Source organism: Erythrolamprus reginae, chromosome 3 (assembly GCF_031021105.1).
Source record: "Erythrolamprus reginae isolate rEryReg1 chromosome 3, rEryReg1.hap1, whole genome shotgun sequence".
In the NCBI taxonomy this organism is placed as follows: Eukaryota; Metazoa; Chordata; class Lepidosauria; order Squamata; family Dipsadidae; genus Erythrolamprus; species Erythrolamprus reginae.
The window spans coordinates 101,209,514-101,236,462 of record NC_091952.1 but is presented as its reverse complement, the minus strand read 5'-3'; the positions used below and the strand labels follow the sequence as shown (position 1 = coordinate 101,236,462).

At 42.0% G+C, this 26,949-nt stretch overlaps 1 pseudogene; it reads right to left on the bottom strand.

Moving 5' to 3' along the window:
* Nucleotides 1-858: 858 nt before the first annotated feature.
* LOC139165356 (mucolipin-3-like) lies at nucleotides 859-16,013 on the bottom strand (annotated as a pseudogene).
* Nucleotides 16,014-26,949: the final 10,936 nt, after the last annotated feature.

Sequence of the window (26,949 nt, the reverse complement as noted above, 5' to 3'; positions counted from 1 at the left end):
ATTACCACCACATATTTCAAAAACATTTATGACAATTTTGTGCCTCTCATGTTTGAATTTCCTCTTTGATGATTTCTTACTGAATCTGTGATGATTGTCCAGCTCCAGAATCTCCAACTACTTTCAGCAATTTTTGCCAATGTTTTTATTAAGACATAAAAAAGGAGAAAAGGTACAGAGATGTTATCCAGCTGCACAAAATATATAATAAAGAGGAAGAAATCAAAATGGTCCCATTTTTATAAATCAAACAAGATCTATTGATCTAAAGAAAATAATTTTAATAAAAATAAGTCACCCTGAATAAGAAGTGCAAGATTAGAAACCGTCACAATTGCTCACTTTAGAAAAGTATAACTAATAACAAAGTTATCTTATGCACCATTATTTAAAAGGTTCACTGATATCTTTATTCCTCAACCCTCAGAAAATTTAAAATAAATCAGTAATTGCTTTCACTTTTAACCATTTGCAACTCTGAAAAATGGATATCTATCTATCTATCTATCTATCATCTATCTATCTATCTATCATCTATCTATCTATCTATCTATCTATCTATCTATCTATCTATCTATCTATCTATCTATCTATCTATGACCAGAGGTCCTCAAACTTGGCAACTTTAAGACTTGTGGACTTCAACTCCCAGAATTCTCCAACCAGCTAAGTTTGAAGACCTCTGATCTATGACATTGGGGGATCATGGGAATCCAGAGCAGCTTTCAAACCAGTATAGGGTCACTACGCTTATGAGGAAGTGCCTACAGTTTCACTAGATTCAAGACTGATGTTCTGTTAACCTGCTTTCTATTCTCACAGCAGTCAACTTAATTAAATATTGAAGAAACAAAACTGTCAGATGATGCATCTGTCACCCAGGCCTTTAGTCACCAACCTTTTACAACAACAGAAAATATTTATAGGACTCTCCTCTTCTAATCTGTATCTTCCAGAGTTTGGCAGGTCTTTGCACTGGGCTATGAATGAATGAAGTTCTGTCTCTGGAAAGCCTTCACGCTGGTAATGCTAAAAAAAAAAAGTTGTTATGTAGTACAACTCCAGTGGATATTATATGGCTATGAAAAACACAATTTTTAAAGAGGGGTGAGGAAAAATAGGAAAGGTCAGGTTTCTCCTGGTGAGTTAGAAGCCATTAAATAAGTAGAAAAGTGAGGTTCTTGCACCCTATTTCTCATCCACCTTCCCCCAAGTTTCCACATGAGATTGGGAGATTAGGGTGGACTTGTAATCTGCATTTTATCGGTCTTTAAACCCTGGTAGAAATGACAGGGGAACACAACTTTGAGCCTCATGATTCCAGGCAGACTCTAGTAGCCTTGGAGGAAATATTCAGATGTCTTCCAAATGATGCTGCCAAATTATACTTTTTCATATGAGAGAAGAGGAAAATTCTGAAATCAAAGAGCAAAGCCATCTTCTCTGGACCCTTGTGATTTACATGGATACATCCATTCAGTTTTATTGCCCAGGAATGGTAAGAAAGTGATGTGGTTCTGCCATCTTCCAGGATGGGTTTTCAACCTCCCACAGCACTAGATTTTTTTCAACTTCCGATATGAAAGCTAACCAGAGCCAAATCTGCTTTGTCAAATCGTACGTTAGCTACCTGAAGATGCGGACGGCTGCTCAGGCAGTAATAAAATAATAGAGAGGGAGCAAGGCCTTTGAAATATGGTGCTGGAGAAGACTTCTGCGAGTCCCTTGGACTGCAAGGCGATTAAATCGGTCAGTCCTAGATATCAACCCTGACTGCCCTTTAAAAGGCCAGATGCTGCAGATAAAACTCAAATACTTTAGCCACCTAATGAGAAGGAAGGACTCACTGGAGAAGAACCTGATGCTGGGAGAGATTGAGGGCAAAGGAATAAGGGGATGATAGAGAATGAGGTGGCTGGATGGAGTCACTGAAGCAGTCAGCGTGAGATTTAATGGACTTCAGGGGATGGTAGAGGACAGGAAGGCCTGAAGGAATATTGTCCATGGGGTCACGATGAATTAGACACAACTTTGCATCAAAAACAACAAAAATCATAGGAATTATGTTGAATTAAATATCCTTGTAATTCAATATAAACATAACATTAACTTAAAATCTTGTCTTTAGGGCCTACAGAGGACATTAGGAAGTTGGAGCACCCAAACTATCTTCTGAAGAGATTCCCTCATATTATAGGCAATGGGAAGGGAAAAACAACTGTTATCATAGTACATGTCCTCTTGCCCAAGGGAAATTAAGCATAGTAGTTCAGATTAAAGTAGAGTTGGGAAATTAAGCAATAGGTTATAGCCTTAAACTTCAGTCTTGGTTGTTCTAAAGTACTTGCTCAGTTCTTCAGAACCAGATAAACCATGCTAACAAAAAAAAATTAAACACAAAAAACTTATCACTCAGCTATGGAATAAATCGAACAGATGGCCTGTGATTTGGATGCATTATGCGCAGGCCAAGCCCACCCCAGTTCCGCAAAGGGGGGAAACATCGCAATACATTATATGACGGTAACATGACTCTGTGAGTTTGACATAGACTGAATAAATGATGACACTGCATCATGATGTCATCATGCAAATGGCCCTTTTTTGCTTACTTGCAGTAAATATGAACTTATCAGAGCTCTGTGTCATTTGTATGACGATGTCATGATGTTATGCTGAATTCTTGCAAAGGTGTAGAATATCTCTGTTTGCACAAGAGACTAATGAAATGAACAAAATCATTTGATATTCAGAAAATTATTTCAGAACTTTTGGAAATTCACATTTCAAAAATTAAATGTAACATCCTACAGTGTTGTTTATGTACCTTCACTGTTTCATACGTGTCTGTAATTAAGGCAATGAAGAGACTCAGAACCATGTAGATAAAGAGGCTAATGAAAGAGTAGAGGTAGATCCGGCTGAACAGCCACACCAGGTAGCTTTTCTGTTGCATTTTTGCAAAAGTAGCAAACATGTCATCTCCATTTATCAAAGAGAAAAGACATTCAGAAACCATATTCAAGGTATGGAACTAGAAGAGAACAAATATTCAGGAACAAACAGACAAAAGAAAAGAAAATTATTTCCATTTTTGCTCAAGTTGTTTAAAAAATACTGGTCAAATATAGTAAACTGCAAATAAATGTTACATGTTTTACTCAATACCAGCCCATGAAAATCTCTGGATATTACAATATTTTATTAATGTGCATCAATGCCTCAGATAATGCAGAATATATACCTATACGTGACAACTCCATATTCTGGTGATCATGTATAGTTACATAACTAAAGTGATAAATTGGCCCTTTCAGATATCTTGGCAGCGTGCTCATTTTGTTAACATTTGCGCAAGACCCTTCAGATACAAAACTAGATGACAAACATCCAACTCACAGTACCTTAGCATGATATGGGCCGAGCACAATCCAGCCACAGAAACAATAACCTAGATAGATCATAGCACAGGAGCAAAATCGAATGTCATCGGGCAATGCTGCACGGAGAGTCAAAATAAGCAGCTGAAAAACAAGGCCCAAGAAAAACCCAGAGATGCTCATTAGACTTTCCAAAGACATTCAGCATTGCCAGGTAATAACAGAAAAGAATACCAAGAGCATGAGTGTTCCAGAAGATCTTTACATTATATTTCTTAAAGAAGCTGAGGTAGCGGATCACTCCAAACCACACAAGCATGGTGGAAGTTCCTAACAGGATACTGCAGACGTCATAGCTTGTCAGACTCTATATGAAGATTAAGATGATGATCAATAAATTACACTAACGGAATTTTAGGGGGGTGCCCATAAAAAAAGGACCTTTTACAGTAGAACCTCGACATACGAGCTGCTCTACTTACGAGGATTCCGAGATACGAGCTGGGAGGGGAGAGACATTTTTGCTCGACTCCCAAGCTCACATTCTGGGGCTCCCTGGCTTCTGCTGGGGGTGGGGGGGTCCGCGCACATCGAAGAGGCACCTCTCGCCTTCTGCTGCTGGCCGTCCGCCGTGCCGCTTTCCTTCTTCCCGTCGTGCCTTTCAAAGCACCGCTGGGCGAAAGAGAGCGGGCAGCCAGCGGCAGAAGGCGAGAGATGACTCTTCGTGCGCTCGATCTCGGGGGTTGGGGGCGAGCTTGCCACCAGGCTTGGCTGGGGGGGGCTTGGCTTCTGCTGGGGGTGGGGGGGTCCGCGCACATCGAAGAGCCACCTCTCGCCTTCTGCCGCTGGCCGCCCGCCGTGCCGCTTTCCTTCTTCCCGTCGCGCCTTCCAAAGCAGCGCTGGGCGAAAGAGAGCGGGCGGCCAGCGGCAGAAGGCGAGAGATGCCTCTTCGTGCGCTCGATCTCAGGGGTTGTGGGCGAGCTTGCCACCAGGCTCGGCTGGGGGGGGCTTGGCTTCTGCTGGGGGGGCGGCGGCCAGGTCCGGTTCCCGCCGCTGACGCGCCCTGCGTTCGGCGGCTTCCGAAGCACAGGGAAGGGCTTAATCTGCCGCCTTTTCCCTTCCCCGTGGGAGCGTCAGACCTCTTGTCTGCCCGGCCCGAGGCACGAAACCGCTGTTTATGCCGGGCGGCTCGCCTGGAACGCCAGCAATGCCGCCGGGCCGATTGCCGAGCGGGGGCGGGGCGCGGGAGGAGGCAGCGCCACACCGGACCCCTCAGGCCGCTCCGCCCGGGATGGGGCTTGACCCGGGCGGAGCGGCCTGAGAGGTCCGGTGCGGCGCTGCCTCCTCCCGCCCCCGCTCGGCAATCGGCCGGGCGGCATTGCTGGCGTTCCAGGCGATCCGCCCGGCATAAGCAGCGGTTTCGTGCCTCGGGCCGGGCAGACAAGAGGTCTGGCGCTCCCACGGGGAAGGGAAAAGGCGGCGGATTAAGCCCTTCCCGTGCGCCCCTCCGGAGGATCCCCATCCCGGGCGGAGCAGCCTGAGGGGTCCGGTGCGGCGCTGCCTCCTCCCGCGCTCCGCTTAAGCCGCCGCCTTTTCCCTTCCACGTGGGAGCGCCAGACCTCTTGTCTGCCCGGCCCGAGGCACGAAATCGCTGCTTATGCCGGGCGGCTCGCCTGGAACGCCAGCAATGCCGCCGGGCCGATTGCCGAGCGGGGGCGGGAGGAGGCAGCGCCTCAACAGCAGCCACGGGAGGGGAGTTGCAATCAGCTCCCCAATCCTCCACGTTACTTTGCTCCTGTCCTGGCTAAATCGTGTGGCAGCAAACATGCTTTGGGGGTTTGGCTGGGGGGGAGGGAGTTAGGAAGGTGCTACTTCTCCCCCCCAGCCAAACCCCCAAAGCATGTTTGCTCCCACACAATTTAGCGGCGAAGTAACGTGAAGGATTGGAAAGCTGAAACCGCCCGGTTTCAGCTCCCCAATCCTCCACGTTACTTCGCTCCTGTCCTGGCTAAATCGTGTGGCAGCAAACATGCTTTGGGGGTTTGGCTGGGGGGGAGGGAGTTAGGAAGGTGCAAAGCATGTTTGCTCCCACGGGGAAGGGAAAAGGCGGCGGCTTAAGCCCTTCCCTGTGCTTCGGAAGCCGCTGATGCGCCCCTCTGACGGCGTTCGGCGGCTTCCGAAGCACAGGGAAGGGCATTGAAAAGGCGCGATGCTTTTCCGGGCAGCCGGCTTGCTGGCCTGAGAAGCAAGCGATCCGGGAGTCCAGGAGGGGGAGAGAAAGAGAAAGAGAGAGGGGGGAGAGAGAGAAAGAGAGAGATAGAAAGAGAGAGAGAGTGAGAGATGCTCAGTGAGCCTTTCTTTGAAGTTGCCTTTCTTTCTTTCTTGCTTTCTTTCTTGCTTTCTTTCTTGCTCTTTTTCTTTCTCTCTTTTACCTTCCCTTCCTCTATTTCTTTTCTTTCTCCTTCCCACCTTCTTCCCTCCCTCCCTTCAATCATTCCTCTCTTACTCTCCCCTTTCATAAGTTTCCTTGCTTCCTTCCTCTGTTCCTGTCCCTTCCCCCTTTCTTTCTTTCTTTCTTTCTTTCTTTCTTTATTTATTTCTTGTTTGCTTGCTTGCTTGCTTGCTTGTTTTCTTCCTCTTTTTCTTTCTCTCTTTTACCTTCCCTTCCTCTATTTCTTCTTTTCTTTCTCCTTCCCACCTTCTTCCCTCCCTCCCTCCCTTCACTCATTCCTCTCTTACTCTCCCCTTTCATAAGTTTCCTTCCTTCCTTCCTCTGTTCCTGTCCCTTCCCCCTTTCTTTCTTTCTTTCTTTCTTTCTTTCTTTCTTGCTCTTTTTCTTTCTCTCTTTTACGTTCCCTTCCTCTATTTCTTCTTTTCTTTCTCCTTCCCACCTTCTTCCCTCCCTCCCTCCCTTCACTCATTCCTCTCTTACTCTCCCCTTTCATAAGTTTCCTTGCTTCCTTCCTCTGTTCCTGTCCCTTCCCTCTTTCTTTCTTTCTTTCTTTCTTTCTTTCTTTCTTGCTCTTTTTCTTTCTTTTTTACCTTCCCTTCCTCTATTTCTTCTTTTCTTTCTCCTTCCCACCTTCTTCCCTCCCTCCCTCCCTTCACTCATTCCTCTCTTACTCTCCCATTTCATAAGTTTCCTTGCTTCCTTCCTCTGTTCCTGTCCCTTCCCCCTTTCTTTCTTTCTTTCTTTCTTTCTTTCTTGCTTGCTTGCTTGCTTGCTTGCTTTCTTGCTCTTTTTCTTTCTCTCTTTTACCTTCCCTTCCTCTATTTCTTCTTTTCTTTCTCCTTCCCAACTTCTTCCCTCCCTCCCTCCCTTCACTCATTCCTCTCTTACTCTCCCCTTTCATAAGTTTCCTTGCTTCCTTCCTCTGTTCCTGTCCCTTCCCTCTTTCTTTCCTTCCTTCCTTCCCACCCTCCGTCCATTCATTCACCCATTCCTCTCTTGATCGCTTAAAGCCGGTCCCTGGTGCAAAAAGGGTTGGGGACCTCTGTCGTACAGGATTGGGTGGCAGAGAAGTTGAACATATGTAAATTTAAAAGTTTAAGAAAGTTTACAAGTTAAGTGAAAGAAACTTCATTATTCATTTATATGTACATGTACATTTCTTCATTAAAAACATGTCTTTCTGCATAATTTAGACTAACTTTGTGAGTTTTTTGAGGGCTGGAACCAATTAAAATTATTTACATTAATTCCTATGGGGAAAAGTCGTTCGAGATAAGAGCTGCTCGACGTAAGAGCCCAGGTCCAGAACGAATTAAACTCGTATCTCGAGGTACCACTGTATATTCATTTTAACTCTTGGGGATACCATATTTTCTTTTCTTTTGACACTGAGATGGGAGACATAAAGTTCTGCTACGTAGATTAGGAGACCATTCTTGGGAGGTGAGTAAACCTTATTCCATTAAAAAGAAATGGGCTAAAAATGTCAGGGCTGTTTCCTGGTGGACAAAGAGCACAAATGCATTGCACAGCAAATTAATAGAATTTTGATGATATGCACAGATACTGCTCATTTGTAATTTCTAATGATATTACCATGGATAGGTAAAATATACAGCTAGAAAAATGCCTTCTCTGGAGCAGCAGTTTTCTCAATGTGACCATTTTCCCCAGTTGAAGACTCAAGTGAACTATAAAAATAACAAAATTCAGGTTGGTCAATAAGATTTCAATTGGGACTTCCAAAACTGGAACACAGACCATCCAATCAGCATTCAAGTCACTTACCTTAGCTTGTATCTCCATCTTTAATGTAGAACCAACTATGGTAAGAAGGTCACTAACGATGATCATGATATACCATCCATTGACAAATTCCACTAGATCAGAGAAAGATACTTTTTTCTTATAGTGATGTTGGAAAAAGTCACAAATTCCTAGGATACGTGAGAGGGCAAGAAAAGAGAAATTGCTGTTGAAAGGCTGCAATTAAATTTATTAAGAGATACTGACAAACATAAGCTTACCCTTTGTAGATAAATTCCTTTAATTACAGATCGTGTGCAGAGAATCAGTGATGCAAGACATGTCAGTATGACAAAACCATCAAAGATCATCATATAACGGGTATTCTTCTGTACTGGGAAAAAAAGTTTGATTTACTTGTCTATGCATAATAGTTAACCTGATACACTCATAGAACACATACTCATTTGTTTCTGAGGGGAAATTTTCTTCGTGAAATTGCCTTGAGAGAGTGCTAATAATGGAGAAGAGGCCTCCATCTTACTTAATTTTTCAATACAGGGAGAGGTGGATAATTAAAGGATTCAAAGCCATCAAAAAGAATGAATGCTTCACACTTTTGGTAGTCTAAAGAGGACCCCTCCTCCCTCAAGTTATATAGTTATTTGCACTTGGGGCAAATTTCCCATTGTGGGGAATTCCCTTCTAATATACTGTAAATCAGAAGTGAAATTCAGCAGGTTCTGACAGATTCTGGAGAACCAGTAGTGGAAATTTTGACTAATAAGGAGAACCGGCAAATACCATCTCTGGCTGGCCCCAGAGTGGGGTGGGAATGAAGATTTTGCAGTATCCTTCCTTGCCACGCCCACCAAACCTCACCCACCAAACTGGTAGGGAAAAATTTTGAATTTCGCCAGTAATGTAAATATTAACCATATAGAAAGAGACTTTTTTAAGGACTATAGGTGAAATGATGTAACACACATATTCAAATTGCGTGCTCAGTTGACAAACATACTTTTAAAAATATAGTTACTACAGATCATAGCAAATACTATATTTAACTTCATGCATCACTAGGCCTTCAATAAAACCTAATAAGCACTAAATAAGTAATAACAAAAGTATGTTTTTTAAGCTTACTTGATCCAGAAACATGCCAGTCTTTACATTCCTTGATGGCAATATCATTGTCTAGGCTTATTTTAATTCTTCCACTATGAGTTTTGTTATCAAAGAGTATCTGTAGATATTGTGGAGATACAAAAGATGCTATTATTCTTATTTCTAAACACTCGTTAGTTCAGATAGAATCTGAATAGTTTATACCTAATGCTTGGTAATAAAATCAAAATCTATATCTATCTATCTACCTACCTTCCATCCATCCATCTATTTATCTATCTACTATTCTTCTCAAAAAAGCCATAAAGTCTTATAGTTAGCTTGAAGTATAACTTTGAAGCAGTGATGGCATATAAAAAGCATATTTTGTAGAAAACAGAAAATGCTTGGAGTTAGTTTAGTTCTGTCACTGTACCATTCTCCCCCAAATCTAAGCAGTTTAAAAATAAGGTGGAGAAATAGAATAAAGGAAGACTATATCTGAATAATCCTCGAACAAAACTTAACAAGAGAACATGACCCAATGTCTTCATCTTTTTAATATTGTTTCAGAAATATTGCTATTCTTATCACTATTTGGGTTTTATTGCATTTTTCCATCTGAGGAGTATTCAAGTTGATCGCCAGCCACAGTCAACCAAAAATAAATAGAAACAAATTTTAAAATGTACAATTACAATATAGTTACACGCATAATAAAAGTATTAATATTATTGTTAATATTATTGTCAAAAAGCTAATACTATACAGAATTATGTTTTGAACTTAACTAAAATAAGAGTAGGTGAGTTACCGGGAGAATTAATGTGAATTGTAGGACACACACACACACACACACACACACACACAAAGAATAGCTGATTTACCAAATGGGTATTTGCAGTTGTGGGCAGGCAAATCTCTGATACCAATAAATCATTGGTGCCTGCCTCTTGATTAGCTTCAGCGTTATCATTTCACTTTATTCTCTACTTCTAAGTTGCTAATGTATATACTGCAATACAGTAGTCCCTCGCTATACCGGCCTTCACCTACTGTGGCTTCACTTCATCGCGGGTTTCTGAGGAAGGCGATCGGCAGATTTAAACAGCCAACCAAACTCGATCGGCATGTTTTTTAAAATATATATATATCTAAAATTGTAAATACTGTATTTAAATACTGTATCTAAAATAAATACTGTGTGGGAAGGGTTTATAAACACTTAAAACAATGAAAACTTACCAAACAATTACCATATAAATACTTAAATAAGTACTATCAGTCGATAAATTCCCCATCGCGGATTTCACCTATCACGGCCAGGTCTGGAACGTAACACCAGCGATAGGTGAGGGACTACTGTAGTCCACTTTAAGAAGAAGCTAACACAATCTAGGCCCATTTCTCCCATCCCAAACCTGCCCTTCAGAAAATGACTAATTACAAGTCTTCATCAGTTCAATTTTTTTTACTTGCTTCCTAGTTTATCTGCACATAAACAACCAAACTCAGAAAGTTCCAAGGACTCCACCTCTGTACTTACTGTTAGTGTGAAATCATAGCAGTCTGGGAGTTTATGTTGTCGAACGGTCTGGAGATTAATGGCCTTCAGTTTGAACGTGAGTGTCAGAGTTACAAGTCTAGAACAGAGACCGGAGCTTTATTTCACCATTACCAAAAATATTCAAGAATGCCAGCAACTTTTATTTCTCCTCACCTCTGGAAGTCCAAAGTAAAATTGAAAGGAGTCTTCCTCAGTGTCCCATTTTCCAGAGGTAGTATTGGCTCCACATAAAGACACTCTGTGGGAAGACAGATGCTTTACGGCATATAGAAAATACTCAATATTTAATAAGATGAGGAAGTCAGACAATCAGTAATAAGGAAATTAAATCCAATCTGGTCACTAGTAGTCTTATCTAAATAATGCGAGATGTAAAATCTTTCTTCATACTTGCAAGAAAAAAGCAGCTGTTTTTTTCATTAATTTAATGCATATATTTACTGAACTTCTGCCTTATGGGAATTCTTATTTGATAAAGAATCCCTGAAAATATCTGCTTGTTAAAAATAAACCCAAAAAGGAAATTTTATACTTGATCCACAGATCAGTACCCTAATACCCTAATTTCTATGGTTACAGGCCCTTCTACTTATGACTGTAGAATGATGTTTCAATGCAGTTATGAATTACTTCCATCTGAATAAAATGAAGAAACAGTAATTCAGAAAGTTCTTGTAGTGTAATTATTTGTATATGTTACACATTGCTTCATGTAATTGCATACATATATCAAGAAAAGACCCTCAATCTTTCAACAGTCCTTTAATATCTTTCATACCCAAGAGGTTTAAGCTAAGATATCCTTACAGAATTCAGCTTTTGGTATTGTTTGGAAATGTTGTGCACATATGTTTACTATATTAGTTCGCTAAGAGATTATTATTTATGTCACTATTTCCAAACTCCAAAAATAAGTCACAATGCTTCTGAATTCTCATAACAGACACTACCAATAATTCTATATGTTCAGTAATCAATGTTCATGTTGAACAGTTAAGACTGTCCACTCAAATTTATTCACAAAGTTTCAGAGGCCAGTAGAGTCAGCCAATATATTTCGGTATTTGCCTAAAGCACATAAACATGAATGGCTCAGGCAGGTAAGCTAACTGGATTTGTAAGTGCATTGTAAGGTGACATTTTCTTCAATACTTCAGGGCAAAAGTAAGAGCGCAAAATAATCCACACAGCAAACATTTATGTCATCCAACAGGTTACTAATGCTTTCTATCACATGTCTACAGTCTGAGGGCACTGCCTCACTTTTCCTAATAGTAAAGTTCACCATGAACCTGAATCACCAATTAGTGTTGGTGATGTTTGCAATGTTGAGTTGGCAAGACACTTTTGTGGATGAGGGACATCAATTGCTTCAATTTTGATTATACTATAGTATCTTCCAAGTAGATGCACCCTTAACTCTGTTCAATAATTACCAGTATGAAGAACCTGCTTCAGATACAATAAAGTCAACACACTGGGCTATGAGTCAGCCATTTTTATCAGCAGGGTATCAGGCCACTTGGAAACTGGACTTTCTGGTTTTTCTTTCAAGATGTTCTGTTTCTCATCCATGAAGCTTCTTCAGCTCAGAGTTGAAGAAGCTTATTGGATGAGAAACAAAACATCTTCAAAGAAAAACCAGAAAGTCCAGTTACTTCTTGAAAAAGCACCTTCAGGACAACCATAACCTGGATGACTGAGAATCTCCATAGATATAAACAATGTACATCTACTGTATATGGAATATATTAGGTCTGACGGAAGCTGACATCATTTGAGTGAAATAGGGCAAGAAATTAAATGAAGCACCACTACTGCAGTTTTCATGACTTAAACAAGACTCTAATGTACAAGTAGTCCTCACTTACTAATCACAGTTACTAAGTGATATAGTCATAAAGTGAAACATCCCATGACAGTTCCACTGCAGTCATTAACCAAATCACCTCAGGTTGTTAAGCAAAATGGCATGTGACTTTTGTGATTTCCTGCCATTTTCCACAATGATTCTGCTTGTTGGAAACAAGCTGAGAAGGTGACAATGGATGTTGCAATAGCTGCAAGTTCAGGGATTGGTCTTAAATATACCTTTTCACTGTTGTCGTAACTCTGAACTGTTACTGAATGAAGCAATTGCTAAGTGAGGACTATCTGCAGTAGTTGAATTTCTTCCTGTACAAATAAAACATCTGAAGTGTCTACCCATTATATTGTAATGATACTGGAAATTACTATGTGTTTGCTTTTAAACACTATGACTTTGCTCAAGTTGTCTTTCTTTCTGACCTCCGCCCACCCCACTCTCATTCTCCTTTCTCTCTCACACACAGAAACAATCTATCTGATTTGAGTAGTTCAGTATATCACCAGTTTCAATTTCTGGGTCAATATCGAAAGTGTCATTTCCAGGGCTGATAATTCCTCTCTTGTAGAAGTACTGACATATGGCCATGGGCGTCTCTTCTGATCCTTTCTTTTCGTAGGCGTGATTTCCAACCGAATTAGCACGCAGCTGTAAGAACTAAGCGACAAGGTACAACCAGTTAATGGAGCTGCCTGATAATTAAAACTGAACTAATTGGAGACGCAAGAGAATGTCTGCGATGGAACATACTGCTTTTCAGATTTATTGATCTCATGAATAGAATTACAAAGACTAAGCTTCAAATAAAACTCGGTGAAATGGATTCAGTCATAGAAAACCTCATTTTTATGGGCCAATTGCCTGTGTTACCTTTATCTCATGAGGTTACTATGGAATTAAAAGGTCTGCATCTCTTGCCTCATTAGAGCCAATGCAAGCTCTATGGTATAGGAAACCAATGTGATTTTCCTTCCATTCATATCTGTTTACATATAATGACTTGGCTTTTTCAAGCTTAGTTTATGTTCAGTGTACAATATTTTATAAAATACTAGCTGAAAACCCAGCGCTACACGGGTATTTATAGACCTCAAAGCATTTGTCTGACAGGGAGCCATAGAGAAGGGTCTTTTGCCTCCTACTCCCATGCCTATCACCCCTGCCCTCCCCTTCCCATGTGATCTTCTTTCCGCTCTTTCTACAATCTTGGCACTTTGCCCCAAATCCACCAGGGGGCGTCATCTGCCTCTAACAAGGAGTCATTGAGAGGGGCCTTTCTTCCCCCTACCCCCATGCCCATCACCCCTGCCCTGTCCCTCCCCCCTCCAACACACTCCTCTTTCCCACCCTTTCTACAATCATGGCACTTTGGGCCCCCTTCTGTCAAGAGAAGGGAATATCAAGTGCTTTCCCATTGGCCCAGTGGAGGGCAAATGTCATGGCTGGCTTTCTAGAGGAAGCTGTGACAGAAGTGAATCATAGACAATGTCCACTCTAGGACGCTGCACTCGCTCTCATTAATGGCCCAGATGTTTCAGAGTTATGCTGGAACACACAAACACACTAAGGGGTACTAGGGTGTCTTACTCCCACAGTATTTGTTTCCAGAGGGTAAATCATATGTGTTTAAAATTGCTTGAGTCATTCCAGACTTATGCTGGAACATACAGCCGATAGATAGATAGATAGATACATGGATGGATGGATGGATGGATGGATGGATGGATGGATGGATAGATAGATAGATAGATAGATAGATAGATAGATAGATAGATAGATAGATAGATATTACCTGGTTTATTGCGAAAGAGATCTGGTCATAGACCTCTGTTTGCGTGTACACTGCATAGGTGTCATCCATGCTGTCCATATAGCCTTTCAGAAATAGATGCTTAAAGGATACCGTGTTTTCTTCTTTAAATGTAACCACCATTTGATTGCTTAAACCAAAAACTACAAGCTGAAAATATCAATAGAAAGGGAATTCTTCAGCTAAAATAATCAAAAAGTCCATTCTGACCACAAGTACATTAATTTTTTTAATTGATGGAGCATTCGTAGCTACCGTATCTTTCAGAGTATAAGACACACTGGAATATAAGACACACCTTAGTTTCGGGGGAGTAAAATAGAGGGGGGAATCTACCTATCAGGTATTCATCTGGTTAGTGTTCTTAGTCAGTTCAGCTCGAACACATTATTTTATCCTCTGGTTAGGGCTGAAAAAGCCTTTTTCAGAGGGGGTAGGAATGAAAGCAAGCCTGCAAAGACTTAGGGCTGGAAAAAACCTTCTTCGGAGGGCATAGGAAGCAGAGAAGATTGTCAGCACCTTGCTAGGGCTGGGGGAAAAAACTTTGAATAAGTAACATTCAAAGTATAAGTCACACCCAAATGTTCAGCCTCTTTTAGGGAGGAAAAGGATGCCTCTTATCTGTATATTCCGAAAAATACAGTAGTTCTACCACCATTCCCTACTCATTCTCTTGGTAGTTTCATTTTACCCTGAGAGTGTGAAAGGTAAATAAATCAGGAATTGAACATATAGGGAAAAAGAGCTGGGTACCATCCCTCCGATTTACAACTTTTATTTTCATTCAGTGGTCAAAGACTCCTCCTATATTTATGTAACTATGTTACACTTATAATTTAGCCCAGTTCAATATCATGACTATTTTATTCTTTTTGATCTCGGATCTGTTTTGCTATAAAAACATAATATAATATTAGTATAGTTCATATTGGACATTTTCATACTATATTCTGAACACACAGATTTCCTTATAGTTGGTGAACAATGAGCATTTAATTAGTAGAAGGCTGAAGAGTGACATATATAATAATGAAATGAAACTGCAACTATAATCTTGATATTGTTCATTGTCTCCACTTGACTAATAGCCTATTCTGTTCATTACCCCAATCCAGCATCCATCAAATATTTGGACTAAAAGTTCTATAATTCCTAAACGAGATAGCTATGTTAGCTGGCACTTATGAAAGTTCTTTTGCAACACAGATGGAGAACATATGATGAAGATACATATATTATTAAATTTGTCAATACTAAATACTTGACAAAAATATTTTCTTCCAAAATATTCAGTGTGTAAGAACACAGGTCATTTCAATACTTACAGATGGTCCTTGATTTACAATCACAATTATGACCAACATTTCTGTTGCTAAGCAAGGCAATTATTACATGAGTTGTACCTGATTTTATTTTTAAATATGTGGGGGGGGGGGCGCATGGTTTTTAAATGAATCACTGCAGTAATTGATTGAATTATGCGGTTGCTAAATAAACCCAGCTTTCCCTATTGACTTTGCTTGTTGGAAGCCAACTGGGAAGATTGCAAATGCAGGTCACATGTTTCTAGGATGCTGCAACCATCATTAGTATATGCTGGCTGTCAAGCGCCCAAATTCTAATCACATGACCATGCCCTTGTAACTTTAGACAGTTGCTAAACAAATGGTTATAAGTCGAGGACTGCCTGTATTAAGGTCTGAAAGTTTCAAATACCAACCGTACAGATGGTTCTAAAAGCACAAGTCTCTAAAGAAGCAGTAAATCAGAGGTTGTTACTCAAGTGGTTATAATTTCTTGAATTTATATAGCAGTAGCTAAAAATGTGTAAGTAATAATTGTACTGCAGCTGTGTATCTCACCTGGATAGTGACCATAGCTATTTTCAGAATTTGTATGCCCAGCTTCCACGGTTTCCTTCCTCGGCCCCAGAATTTTTCACAGGGATTCATAAAGAAAAATTTAAGTTTTCTTCTTAACTGATCTTCCAGAAGCTGGCACATTGATGCATGATGTTTTACGCTGTATAAATGTTCATCATCCTGAGTACTGCAGCTGCCTACAAGCACTTCAGGATTTTCCATTGCTGGAACAGAAAAAAACATTAGCAATATTGGAATGATTAACCAAAAATGCTAAGCATGTATTTGTGAGCATATCTAAAACTCAAGGTGTGATTGTCTCCTTTAACAATGAGAGTTTAAACTCCAAACTACAAGTATTACAGCACCTTCCATGCCAACTTATAGCTCATCGATGTTATTTCATCAACTAATCACAGCAGTGAAAAAGATATTAACAGTGAAGAAAAATGAGTTCTCCCACAGTTCTCATGTTCCTATCATAGAAAGCACTATTTTTGGAACCAAACATAAGGAGGTTTTTTCCATAAACACATTATTTTGTTTATCAGTTTTCCTGTTAAGATTTTACAGGATATTGTTTCAAGAGTTATTTCTCAAAAAAATCTTCCACATTTCTCCCATCCTCCCCCTCTCTTACGTGCATTTATCCTTGACTCTTGCTTGATTTCTACGCCATCATAAAATGGCTGAGAATCATGGCTTCTGAATGGTCTAGAAGTCCAATAATGAATAACTGTGGGTTCTTTAAGACATGTGTATTATATGGAACTCCATTCTATGTCTTACCGTCATACAAATCACACTTTTAGAGAAAAGTCACAGAACCAATTTTTAAATCCAATTCCTTGAAATGCTGTGAGCTAAGAAACTTTAGCACATTGAGGGAGTTCCATAAACTTCCTGGGCTTTTTAGTATTAGGAACCCTAGAAATTACAATATATTCTGTTTGCTCTTAAGAGTACAAATGTCACAGAATCTGCTTAAACCTCCTTCTAGTTCTATTGACCCTCTAGTTCCACAGAAGGCATGTGAATTATTTAGTTCTGTATTTGCAACATTGGCCTTAATGTATTACAAATTGTTGGTAGAGGACAACAATGTTAAGAGCAGGTGTAGCTCCATTCCAAAATAAGTGTGCTCAGAGGCAGGTCTCTCATCTGAAAAATGGAGCTTTCTTCCATTCATGTCTGGGTAGAAAGACAATAGATAGGAAGTAGATCCACTGTGAGAATGAAGACAAGATATTATCAACATCTTCAATACTGAAGATACCAGAAAACCAGGTTAACTAAATTCAAAGAATTTATTATTGAGAATTGTATGATGCTCAAGAAATATAATTGCATTACTGGTATTGCTATGAAAAACAAAAGAAGCAATATTTGGGGAACAGATTCCTGTGCATACGAAGGACAAAGAAGCTAATCTATAAAGCAGTAGCTCACTTCCCTTATCTTTCCCTCCTCTTCCCTGGTCCAGGATCTATATTATATGTGGCAGATTCCTCAATTCATCTCTTTCTCTTTCAAAAAGCACCAACGCACAGTTGATATATTAAGATAAATGGGAGGAAAATCATTGTTATCTCATTTGACACTGGCATTTAAATGGGACATAATGTTGTGCTCATTTTAAAGCAGTACAAAAATATTTTCATATATAAATTATTTTGTGGGATCTATCATATTTGTACAAGGTGACTGTCTATTCCACAGGATTATTAATGTCATATCGATCCTGTAATACTGCCAACCCAATAGAGATGCTCATAATCTCACAAGATACAGTAAAACCCATGCAAAACCAAATTATTTATATAAATGTTGCAGTCAACTTATCAAATATAATGCTAAACATTCTCTTTATTGACTTCAATTGCCAAATCAGAGCCAGAGGAAGTAAATGTATGCATAGAGTTAATTAGTCCATTTTTGGTATCATCATTTGAAAGTAATACGCCGCCTCCGAACTGATTTAACTGTTGCTCATAAAATCATACATCACAATGTACTCCGTTGGCAACTACTTCACCTTTAACAACAACAACGCAAGAGCATGCAATAGATACAAACTAAATGTAAATCGCTCCAAACTAGACTGCAGAAAATGCAATTTCAGCAATAGAGTGGCCTGGAATTCACTCTGTTGTTTCTTCCCCCAATCCCAAAATCTTCAACCTTACATTATCTACAATAGACTTCTCCCCTTTTCTAAGAGTGCATAAGTGCCTACCGTTCCTGTCCTAATGTCTGTTTATCTTTTCTATCTCTACTTTATACTTATATTATGTTAAACATACTACAATACAATACAGTGGTACCTCGAGATACGAGTTTAATTCGTTCCGGACCTGGGCTCTTAAGTCGAGCAGCTCTTATCTCGAACGACTTTTCCCCATAGGAATTAATGTAAATAATTTTAATTGGTTCCAGCCCTCAAAAAACTCACAAAGTTAGTCTAAATTATGCAGAAAGATATGTTTTTAATGAAGAAATGTACATGTACATATAAATGAATAATGAAGTTTCTTTCACTTAACTTGTAAACTTTCTTAAACTTTTAAATTTACATATGTTCAACTTCTCTGTCACCCAATCCTGTAGGACAGAGGTCCCCAACCCTTTTTGCACCAGGGACCGGCTTTAAGCGATCAAGAGAGGAATGGGTGAATGAATGGACGGAGGGTGGGAAGGAAGGGGTTGGGGATTGGGGGGATTCTGGAAAGCCCCCCAGGCCGGCAGCGACCTTTTAAAACAGCCGCGCCGTTTGCGAGCTAACTCGCGAAGCCAAACGCTAAAGGCGAACTTCCACGTCCTGGGCTCTCAGCAAGGGGGTTGCATGAGAGACGTGGCAGTGTTCTCTCAGCGGAGGCTGGCGAAGGTGATATTCAATGTCGGGGGCGCACGGGCGGTTGCGCGCGCTCCCTATCTCCCTGCTAGCCCACTTGGAATGTGAAATTCAAAACAGCGTTGGGATCCCCCCACCCCCAGCAGAAGCCAAGCATCCCCAGAGTGGGGCGGCAGGGGAGGCGACCGCCTCTCCACTCACCAAGTGCCGGGATACGAGCTGAGAAGAGCCGGGCTGGCTTACTTTCCTTCCTTTCCTCGCTGATGCAGAGCCACTCGAACAAAGCGTCACACCCTCCTGACGCTTTTGGCGGCAAAAGAGCCCAGCGTCGCTTCGGAAGCCGCCGAAAGCGTCAGAGGGGCGCGACGCTTTGTTCGAGTGGCTCTGCATCAGCGCGGGAAGGAAGGAAAGTAAGCCAGCCCGGCTCTTCTCGGCTCGTATCGCGGATTTGAGCTCGGGAGATGAACAAAAATGTCTCTCCTCTCCCAGCTCTTATCTCGAGTAGCTCTTATGTCGGGGTTCCACTGTACTATATTTGTATGATAAATAAAATAAAATAAATAAATAAATAAATAAAATAATCAGAATTCAGAAAAATCTTCAAAGAACGGGAAGGCAATAATGTACCGGTAATCAAATCCTTGAGTTGAATTTTATTCCTGATGACAACATAGGTAGATTCATAAAGTGGGGTTTTTTGCGGGGGTGGAGGGCTACAATCAGTGAAGGGCTATCAAACTTTTTACTACCACACTGTGGGCGTTGTTGGACGCGCCTCCCGCCGCTCTGCCCAATCGCAAAGCCAAAGAGGCACGGGAGGCGGTGAATGTCATGTCCTCTGGCCAGTCACGGGAGGCAAGGCGGGGAATGTTGGGGGAGTGAAGGAAATTTAAACAGATTACGAAAAGCTCGGTGGTGGTGATTGCACTCCTTTTAGAAAAACGCCTCCACGGGGGCTGGGCTGGGCATTTTCCTGGAAGGAATGCCATCCACCACCGAGCTTTTCGTAATCTGTTTAAATTTCCTTCACTCCCCCAACATTCCCCGCCTTGCCTCCCGTGACTGGCCAGAGGACATGACATTCACCGCCTCCCGTGCCTCCTTTGGCTTTGCGATTGGGCAGAGCGGCGGGAGGTGCGTCCATAGGCTTGGTCGGGTCGCCGCAGCACCCTCCCTTCGCCAACCCTTTGGCGGTCACCGGTGGGCTTAGGGTGCCTCGGCACCGACTTCGCTGCCCCTTCCCGAGCCCAACCTCGTGACATTCGCTTTCCTCCCGTCCGCAGCCGAGACTGATCGTGGGCTCCTTCGCAACTTCGGAGAGCTTCCAGGGCATGAACGCTCACGAAAACCAGGAAGCTCTCCGAGGTTGCGAAGGAGCCCACGATCAGTCAACTGCGGGCGGGAGGAAAGCGAATGCCACGAGGTTGGGCTCGGGAAGTTGGGCTCGGCTCCCCCCCTTACCAGCCCCGCCGCGGAAGGCTCCATTCTGTTCCCTGCCGGCCCGATTGAGCGGCCGGTGGTCTCCATTCAGGGAACAGAATGGAGCCTTCCGCGGCGGGGCTGGTAAGGGGGGGAGCCGAGCCCAGCCCCGTGGCATTCGCTTTCCTCCCGCCCGCAGTTGACTGATCGTGGGCTCCTTCGCAACCTCGGAGAGCTTCCTGGTTTTCGTGAGCTTTCATGCCCTGGAAGCTCTCCGAAGTTGCGAAGGAGCCCACGATCAGTCGGCTGTGGGTGGGAGGAAGGCGAATCCCCCGTGGGCTCCGTTACATCTTCCGCTGCCAGCCAGGCCATGCTGGCGGCAGCGGAACAATCGCCTTCCTCCCGCTCGCAGCCGACTGACCGTGGGCTCCTTCCCGAGCTCCCTTCCTGAGCCTCCCGTTCTCTCTCCCCCCCCCTCGCCCCTTCGCCTCCCTGTGTTCCTAGGAGAAGTGCTGGGGATTGAGGCAAGACAGACCTTCTGCTCCTCACCAGCACTTCTCCTAGGAACACAGGGGGGCGAAGGGGCGAGGGGGCGGAGAGAGAACGGGAAGCTCAGCATTCCGTCAGCCACAGCGCTGGCTGTCAACTTTTCTTTTTAAAACTGGGCAGGAGCTGAGTTGCCTCCCCATTGCTAAAAAGAAAAGTTGACAGCCAGCGCTGCGACTGACGGAATGCTGAGCCTCCCGTTCTCCCCCCCCCCCCTCACCTTGCCCCTTCCGGTTTCGGCGTTCGGGAGACCGCTGGGTTCCCAGCTGTCTCCGAACGCCAAACACCAAAGCCGAACTTCCGCCTTCAGGAGACAGCTGGGAAGCGGCGCGGCTCTTTTAAAAGATGACAGCCGGCCTGGGGGGCTTCCCAGCACCCCCGAACCCTGTGCTGGGAAGCCCCCCAGGCCGGCTGTCACCTTTTAAAAGAGCCGCGCCGCTTCCCAGCAGTCGCGGAAAGCCGTTTTTTTGCGGGGGTTTTTGGTTGCACGGATTAATTGACTTTACATTGTTTCCTATGGGAAACAATGTTTCGTCTTACGAACCTTTCGTCTTACGAACCTCCCCCCGGCACCAATTAAGTTCGTATCTTAAGGTACCACTGTACGCCCTACTCCACTGTTCAACTAGACAAGATTTGTTGAAATTTTGATTTAGTTGGCCAGATTTTTCAATTCAATACAATTAGTATATTTTTCATGTATTTATTAGATTTGTGTTTAGGAAGTTCAGAGTAGCTTTATAAATTAAATTAGAGTGGTAGATTTAGCTGGCCATCTATGGTTTGCCAACACTACTATACGAGTGTCTCATAGAAGCAGAATCTAAATTTCTGACACTGTCTCAATACTAGCCACTGATGATTATTATATCATACCCTATAACTAAAATCCATTTCAAAAAACTGAAGTGTTCCAAGCTAAAATTAAAAAGCCAGATGAATTTGAAAAAGGGGCTATGATTAACTTGCACCACTCAGCTGAAGTTAAAAACAAAGTTCTAGAAAGCTTTTGTTCATTCACTTAGATATGCAAGTACAGTATTTTAACTTTTTCCACAATTTTGAAAATTATTCAACTATCCTTCAAATAAAAAATAGCCTCCAGAAAGATGTGGATTTTTTTTCTTTGTAGTTATTTAGCATCATCATGTTTGTGGGAATGATAAATAGCCATGATTCATCTGCATAACCAATAACATAGTGTCATTCATTAAAATGATTTCAAAGAAAGGACATATAAAATTAACATTACCTCTATAATGTAACATAAGGCAACAATAATTCCATAGCAATTTTAATCTGAATGGAAGGAACATATTTTAGCATCATCCAGAGTTTTTTTTAATTTAAGAACTCTCTAAGTTGTCCAGTTGAAGAAACTTAACACCATTTACCTAAAAAGAAATCTACTGTACAAAGAAAGGGCATATAGATTTAATATTACCTCCACAATAAAACATACGACAGCAACACATTCATATAACCTTCATATAATTTATTTGAATGGGAAGGAAGGGATTTGATTATTATTATTAATATTTATTATTATTATTTATTAAATTTGTATGCCGCCCCTCTCTGCAGACTCCAGAAGACTTCCCCAAATCCAGAAGACTTCCAATTGAAGAAACTTTTTAAAATGTTCATTTATCTAAGGAGGAATCGAAAGCAATGCCCATCTATCTAAGAACTTAACCTTAATTAGAATAATGAATATTTCCATTAAGTCAACATAGGCTTCCACTGAGGAATTAAATTAGTTTTTAACAGTCGATCGCTTCTATACACATTGCTATCGGAGTGAAAGTATAATTTCTGAAGGAAAAAAGGATGCCACCTTCATGTTTAGATGGCATATGCATTTACGCCCAGAGTCCTTCAGGAGTTGGGCATCATATTATTTATTTCTTATTTATTAATTGGACTTTTATGCCACCCCTCCCCGAAGACTCAGGGTGGCTTACAACACATAATGAAACAATATATAACGTCCCAAATCCAGTTAATTTAAATTATAATCTTATTATAATTTATAATCGAGTCTGTGGAGAGGGGCGGCATACAAATCTAAATAATAAATAAATAAATAAACCCCAAACCATAAAAAGTCAGTCAGTCAGTCAGTCAAATCAATCAATCAGCATGCAATTTTAGAAAAATCATTCCCTTCACATAGCAGCAAAAGTGGGAGGATGCAAACTTAAGAGTTTGTCCCAAATAAAGCATCCCTTTTGAGAAAAATGAACAAACGTGATATTAAATAAATATTAAATTATTCTTATTATTATTTTAAAAATACTCAAAAAAATCACCCAATCAAGAGGGAGAAGAGGTTTTTAGTTCAGCAGAAAGGCTTAGAAAAATTCAATTCAGTTCAATACGTTGCTCTCTTCCTCCTTCCAGTCACAGCTCTCAGTCCTGGAATTTTACCGCTTCGTCCTTTATTGGTCCTTCGTCGAAAGATTATCGGGTCTGCCTTAAAAACACGGTCAGACCCTCTCGATGGCCTAGTTCCATAATTCAGAGGCGGATCCCATCCGAAGCAGCCCCATTTTTTTCGCCTCTCTCTGTGCTCATGAAGCCCCTTCCTCCCGCCATCCCAAGGATGGACAGAAGCGGCCGCCGACCCCAGACTCACCTTCCCAAAAGAAAGGCCGCCCCTTGAACTCCTAGAGCCGGGCAGGGGAGGGCCTTTTTTAAAAAAACTCCTACATCAGCCCTAGCAGGTGAAGCTGGTTCCTCGAAGCGAGCGAGGGAGTGAGCGCTGGGCTTGCCTTACATCGCCGCCGGGCAGAAGAGTCACCTGAGCCACGCGGCAAAGGCGAAGCGACGCAAGACGTCGGCGACTTCGGCCTGACTCTGCTACCACAAAGACGCGTCTGGGGAGCATCCACAGAAAAAGCCGGGCGATGAGCAGCCGGTGGAAAATTGCAGGCGGCAGAAGCTGCTCCTCTGCGCCGGCACCACGTGACCGAGGCCGGATTCTGCCGCCCGCCTCGTCGGCCGCCTCCTCCTCCTCCTCCTACTCGCTCAAAGGCAAGGAGAAATCCGAGGCCAGTCAGCCGCCCCGCCCGGGCACAAACCGCAGCAGGCCTGACGGGTTGTTTGGAGAGAAGGCGGCATCTGAGTTCCCTCGCCCCGATTCTCAGCTGCCTTTGTCTCTCTCCAGACCAAATCTCAACCAACAAATGCTCTGTCCTACACATTGGCAAATAGATCACCAAATACAGGCTGAATAAACAAGACCTTGCAGACAACCCTCACTCGCTAAGGACCTTGGAATACTCATATTCCAAGGCTAGTATGAAAGGCTAGTATGAAAATAAGGAACATAATATCAGTCTGTCAAATATAAACTGAGTGAGGATAGGAGCCACTCAGGAAATGGACAAAATAAATAAATAAAATAAATAAATATTAAATGGCCTAAGTGTCAAAGCCCACTGCAAGGACATCGGCAAAAAGGCTTCAAGAGTTTTTAACCTAATCCTACATAGCTTCTGCTCCGGTAATCTCATACTAGCCAGAGCATACAAAACTTTTGTCAGACCAATCCTTAAATACAGCTCATCTATCTGGAACCTGCATCACATTTTGGACATAAACACTCTAGAAAATGTCCAGAAATACTTTACTAGAAGAGCCCTACATTCCTCTACTCACAACAGAATACCCTACGCAACTAGATTTACAATCCTAGGTTCAGAAAGCTTAGATCGATGTCAGCTAAAACGCGACCTAAGTATAGCCCATAAAATCATCTACTACAACGTCCTTCCTGTCAACAACTACTTCAGCTTCACACACAACAACACATGAGCACATAACAGATACAAACTTAAAGTAAACTGCACCAAACCTGACTGCAGGAAATATAATTTTCATAACCGAGTAGTTAATGTATGGAATTCACTACCTGACTCTGTAGTATCATCATCTAACCCCCAAAACTTTACCCTTAGACTATCCACTGTTGACTTGATTGCTAACATATCAGTAAAAGGCGTGCATAAGTGCACCAGCATGCTTTCTGTCCCCTATACTATTGTTTCCTCTCTTATTAGTATCATGTATATAAACATTGTTATATCTTTGTATACTACCAATATGTACTTGACAAAAACAAACAAATAATAGAATAGAATAGAAAAGAAAAGAATAAAATAGAATAATAGAGCTCCACAAGAAATGATAGTTAAAAAAATTAAGCTATAGCAATATTTTAAGAATAAAAATTGAATTAATTGGTGGTTGGCCCAGGAGACAAAATTAGGGGATTAGGTGACATTAGAGTCATGTAACATATGCCAAGGTTGTAGAAATTATAAACATAGCAATGAAACAAAAATAATAATTTGAGAAGTGGCACCGCAAGTATGAAAATAAGGAACATAATATCAGTTTGTCAAATATAAATTGAGTGAGGATAGGAGACAGGGAACGGTATTAGAGGGAGGAAGAGGAAGTAGAAGGGGAAGTTAGAGGAGTGAAAAGAAGTAGAAAATATAGAGTGTTAATAGAGGATGAATGGAGGGAAGGAGAAAGGGGAGGGAAGGAGTAAGAAAGTAGGAAGGGGATGAAGGTTGTGAGAGAGGAGTGTTGGGTCAGACTGAAGAATAAGAGTTGAAAAAGGTGCAAAATAAGATATTAGTTTATGAAATATTGAAAATGTATATATATCTTATTGATACAGTATATTTTAAGGCGTATATGTTTTGTTATAAAATGGAATTTGTGAAGAGAAAAAATAGAATAATAGAGCTGGAAGGGATCTTGGAGGTCTTCTAGTCCAACTTTCTGCTTAGACAGGAAAGCCTACACCGCTTCAGACAAATAGTTAACAAATCGCTTATTTGAAACTTCCAGTGTTGGAGCATTTACAACATCTGGAGGCAGGTTGTTCCATTGATTGTTTTAGGTATCAGAAAATTTCTCCTTAGTTCTAAGTTGCTTCTCTCCTTGATTAGTTTCCACCCATTGCTTCTTGTCCTACTGTCAGGGCTTTGGAGAATAGCTTGACTCTCTCCTTTGTGACAGCCTCTGAGATATTGGAACACTGCTATCATGTCACCCCTAGTCCTTTTCATCAGACTAGACATACCCAGCTCCAGCAACCATTCTTTGTATGTTTTAGCCTCCAGTCCCCTAATCATTTTGTTGCTCTTTTTTGCACTCTTTCTAGAGTCTCAACATTTTTTAAAAATTGTGGCGACCAAAACTGAATGCAATATTCCAAGTGTGGCCTTACCAAGGCATTATAAAGTGGTATTAACATTTTGTATGATCTTGATTCTATCCCTCTCTTTATGCAGCCTAGAACTATGTTGGGTTTTTTGCTCACTGTAGCGCTCTGCTGTTTCATATTTAAGTGATTGTCCACTAGGACTCCAAGATCCCTCTCACAGTTACTGCTGTTGAACAAGGTACCACATATACTATATCTGTGCATTTTATTTTACTTGTCTAAATGTAGAACCTTACTTTTTTCATCTTTGAATTTCATTTAGTTAGATCAGGGGTCCCCAACCACCGGGCCGCGGACCAGTACCGGGCCGCGGGGCATGTTGCACCGGTCCGTGGAGTCAGCAGCTACCGGCCCTCATGCCGCCACCCCCTCCCGCCAGCGCTTCGCCTCCCGCCGGGAGAGAGGCCTCGGGAGGCAGGTTCTGCCGGCCACAGGACGATGTACGGGACAGAGGGGCGGGAAGGACCGAGAGGCTCAAGCCTCTTTTGGCTTCTGCGGCAGGGCGCTTTTGCGTTTTTGGCTGGAGGGAGGCAGGAGGGCCAACCTGACCCCCTCTCTCCAGTGCTTAGCTCCCGCTGGGCAAGAGGGCTTGGGAGGCAGGTTCTGCCGGCCACAGGGCAATGGCGGGAAAGAGCGGTGGGGAGGACAGCACCCCCCATGCTTAATCCCGCCCCCAACCACACCCCTTTCCACCCCCACCGGGCTATAGAAAAATTGTCTTGGTGAAACTGGTCCCTGGTGGAAAAAACATTGGGGACCACTGAGTTAGATAATGTCCAAATTCAAATCTATCAAGATCCTTCTATATCTTAAGCTTATCTTCTGGAGTGTTGGCTATTCCTGCTAGCTTGGTGTTGTCCGAAAATTTGATGAGTTCTTCATCTATACCCTTATCCACATCATTGATGAATATGTTGAAGAGTACTGGCCTTAAAACAGATCCATGGGGTACCCCACTGTATATGTCCCTCCATGTAGATGCAGTTCCATTGAGGACTACACGTTGAGTGTGGAGTACAGTGATACCTCATCTTACAAACGCCTCGTCATACAAACTTTTCGAGATACAAACCCGGGGTTTAAGATTTTTTTGCCTC